This window comes from Oryctolagus cuniculus, chromosome 4 (assembly GCF_051225735.1).
Source record: "Oryctolagus cuniculus isolate XC-2025 breed Fujian yellow rabbit chromosome 4, ASM5122573v1, whole genome shotgun sequence".
Taxonomy (NCBI): Eukaryota; Metazoa; Chordata; class Mammalia; order Lagomorpha; family Leporidae; genus Oryctolagus; species Oryctolagus cuniculus.
In genome coordinates, this window is record NC_142870.1 from 87,899,004 (window position 1) to 87,903,363 (window position 4,360).

Here is a 4,360-nt window from a genome sequence, read left to right on the forward strand (position 1 = left end):
AAAATAAGTATGGTATGTGTAGGTACCAGTGTAAAGGGCAGATGAAATGATTCTTTTTCATGTTACCTATTCATAATAGAAAAGGCAGACACCACTGAAAGTCAAGATGTTCTAGGATGATGTGAAATGTGCAGAATAGTCCTTCCTGTGTTACTTTCATTGTTTGCCAGCTTTAGGTCCCAATTTTCCCATATGATTAATAAAGAAATAGACTTGCTTTACAGCGTTGTTCTTGATTCCCAGTGTAACTTAAGGGGAAGGTGTCACAATGTCTGGAGCCCTTGATGTCCTGCAAATGATGGAGGAGGACGTCCTCAAGTTCCTTGCAGCAGGAACCCACCTAGGTGGCGCCAACCTTGACTTCCAGATGGAACAGCACATCTACAAAAGGAAAAGTGGTGGCATCTACATCATCAATCTGAAGAGGACCTGGGAGAAGCTTCTGTTGGTGACTTGTGCCTTGTGGCCATTGAAAACGCTTCTGCACTGGCCAGAGGGTTGTGCTGAAGTTTGCTGCTGCCACTGGAGTTACTCCCATTGCTGGCCACTTCACACCTGGAACCTTCACTAACCAGATCCAGGCAGTCTTCCAGGAACCATGGTTTCTGGTGGTTACCGATCTCGGGCTGACCACTAGCCTCTCACAGAGGCATCTTATGTTAACCTGCCTATCAATGCTCTGTGTAACACAGACTCTCCTCTGTGCTATGTGGACATTGCCATCCCATGCAACAATAAGAGAGCCCACTCAGTGGGTCTGATGTGGTGGATGCTGACCGGGAGGTTCTGCACATGCATGGTACCATCTCCTGTGAACACCCCTGGGAGGTTATGCCTGATCTCTACTTCTACAGAGATCCTGAAGAGTTTGAAAAAGAAGAGCAGGCTGCCACTGAAAAAGCTGTGACCAAGGAAGAGTTTCAGGGCGAATGGACAGCCCCAGCGCCCAAGTTCACTGCTACTCAGCCTGAGGTTGCTGACTTGTCCGAAGGCATGCAGGTGCCCTCTGTGCCTATTCGGCAGTTCCCCACTGAAGACTGGAGTGCTCAGGCCACTGAGTGGGTGGGAACAACAACTGAGTGGTCTTAAGCTGCTTGTCACGGTCTCTGAAGCAAACATGGAAATGAAGTTGATGTAAAAGAAACACCAGTTTCTACAATAAAGAAAAATAAAAAAAAATAGACTTATAAGTCTTCTACTCTAATGCAGTTCTGACCTTCTATAATACCATAAGTAAGAGTCTATCATAGGCTAAACAGCAAAGTAACAAGAAGGAAAAATCTTTAGTTAAATAGTTTTAACTTTTGTATCAAATTCATACTCAAGAAGATGAACTGTTGCATCTATTTTCTGTGATATGTTATCTATGTTAAAAATAAAGGGATAATTCATAATTTGATAAAGAAAAATTTGTTTTTTTTAAGTAGAAGATATGAATTTGAACAAAAAGACAGAATACAAATCTGGCTTATTTATTTGGCTTGATTATACTTTACAGAGGCATACTCCAGGGAAATACCTGTATGTTACTGACACCAGCAAATAATTTATGGCATAAAACAATATAGGCATATATATATTAAGATAAAGCAGCATAAACAGAACAGTCTCTACTTCCTATGTCACTGCTACTTCATGAAAATCCACAGATATGTAATCGCTAAACTTATGTTGCATCATCAAAAGTTCATAAAGAGACAAAAAAATTTTAAAATCACTCTTTTTAGAAATAGGCAGGCGCCACAGCTCACTAGGCTAATGCTCCACCTGCGGCGCCAGCACCCCAGGTTCTAGTCCCGGTTGGGGCGCCGGTTCTGTCCCGGTTGCTCCTCTTCCAGTCTGGCTCTCTGCTGTGGCCCGGGAGTGCAGTGGAGAACGGCCCAGGTCCTTGGGCCCTGCACCCGCATAGTAGACCACGAGGAAGCACCTGGCTCCTGGCTTCAGATCGGCGCAGCGTGCCGGCTGCAACACGCTGGCCATAGCGGTCACTTGGGGAGTGAACCAATGGAAAAAGGAAGATCTTTCTCTGTCTCTCTCTCTCTCTCACTAACTCTGCCTGTCAAAAAAAAAAAAAAAGAAAGAAAGAAAGAAACAGATTAATGCCGTAAAAGTTAATGGCATGGGGAATTTTTATTTAATTTAGAAAGAATAATTAATAAAGGAATACAGAAACTAACAAAATATTTTAATCATAAAAATGAAGAATTATTTCAAGCCAATATATATTTTAGAGAAGCGTGATTCCTATTCAGAATTTAATCTATAATAGGCAAAGAGTACTCATTTAAAGTAATTTAATTTCAGATTTTTGTTCCAGTTTCCTGATAGTACTGGCACTTGATGCTTGTACAATGACAGTCAGTGTGATTGATGAGAGGAACACTTTGCACTTTTAACTGTTACATCCATAATAGATCTTGGAGATCATCAATTCAACCATCACATTTTGTAATTGAGACATGAAATAGCTAAACCAGAGTCACAAAATAAATTCATGCACGGACCAGGACAAAAATCTCATGCCAGAAGATTCTTCCTTCCATGCTACTTTACTCACAGAAAAAGACACAGATAGTGGGATACTGGAGCAGGCTGGTGCTTGTGAGAACTGAATGGTATATGTTCAGGGATTTTCTGAGTCAGGTATTAAACCACTGGCAAATTGAACCTGGCAACAACGGGAATATTTACCCAATGGTAATTGGCAAATATCACGCCAGTGGCTTTTTTTTTTCCTTTTCTTTGTTCCCTATCCTCTCTCTCTCTCTCTCTCCCTCTCTCTCTTTCTCTCTCTCTCTTCCAGTGAGCTGGTTTACCAAAACATCACTGGGCCTAGACCTCAAGTTGCAATTATAAATGATAGTTGGTAGTTTCACATAAAATATTTTGTTTAAAGATCAGGAATGTTGATATTTTAAGCACATTCTAAGTGTTTCTTTTTTAAAAAAAAAATGATATATTCTACTATAGAAAACGGACATTCGGCAGTAGAGGGAATTGAGCATCTCAATTTATTTATGTTTCTCTTGTATTTATGTCTATATCAAATTAGAAATAGACATAGCTAACTGAATTAAAACAGCAATGGTAATTTTTAAAGAATATAGTGATTAGTTAACTAAGCCAAAAATGCAATGGGCATAACCTAGAGAAGAGCAAGTGTAGGAGATGAGCCAAGGGACGACAAAAATAAAGGCAATAAATTCCCAAGGAAACATCAATGTGACAGAGGAATACCTGCAGCCATGTGGAAGGGCTGCAAGAAGCTCCTGGCTCCTGCTTTCAGAATTGCCCAGCTCCAGCCACTGCAGCTATTTGGGAAGTGAAACAGTGGATGAAAAACCTCACTCTCTGTCTCTCCCTCGCTGTTTGTAACTCTGCCTTTCAAATAAATAAAATAAATCTTTAAATAATAATACTATTAATAATTAAATGTTATCAAGGCTAAATGACAGCTCTGTCAAAATTTGGTCATTCAAAAATGGTGTATTCTATTTTTATTAGGAATAAGTTCATTTATTTATAATATATTCAAATTAAGAAGACAAGTTAGTAGTCTGACATAGAAATTTATAATAGAATCTATAATCAGTCCTTTCAACAGCTGTATGGGATCTTTCTTTGATGTGTGTGTATAATATCATGTGCCCTGTAAGCTGATGAACGCCATTCCAGTCCCCCACCCATTTGATACTAGTAGCACCAAAGTGATTCACTGGCTGGCACCAGGGCTCACTAGGCTAATACTCCGCCTGTGGCACTGGCACACCAGGTTCTAGTCCCGGTCGGGGCACCGGATTCTGTCCCGGTTGCTCCTCTTCCAGTCCAGCTCTCTGCTGTGGCCCAGGAGTGCAGTGGAGGATGGCCCAAGTCCTTGGGCCATGCACCCGCATGGGCGACCAGGAGGAAGCACCTGGCTCCTGGCTTTGGATCAGCACGGTGCGCCGGCTGCAGCGACCATTGGAGGGTGAACCAACGGAAAAGAAAGACCTTTCTCTCTGTCTCTCTCTCTCACTGTTCACTCTGCCTGTCCAAAAAAAAAAAAAAAAAAAAAAAAAAAAAAAAAAAAAAAAGTGATTCACCAAGGGCAGGCATTTAGCACAGACGTTAAGACAACACTCAGAATGCCTGCATTCTTACCAGAGTGCCTAGATTTGAGTCCTGGTTCTACTTCCTATTCCAGCTTCCTGCTAATGCTCTTCCTAGGAGGCAGCAATTGATGGCTCAAATACTTGGATTTCTATAGCCCACATGGGAGACCCAGGTTGAATTCTGGGCTCCTGGTTTTGTCAGCCTGGTCCAGTCTGACCTGTTGTGGACATATAGGCAGTGAATCAGCTGATGTCATACCTGCTGTAAC

General features: G+C 41.6%; 1 pseudogene; it reads left to right on the forward strand.

Moving 5' to 3' along the window:
- The first annotated feature begins 268 nt into the window (after nt 1-268).
- On the forward strand, nt 269-1,089 carry LOC100342560 (small ribosomal subunit protein uS2 pseudogene; annotated as a pseudogene).
- The last annotated feature ends 3,271 nt before the right edge of the window (nt 1,090-4,360 follow it).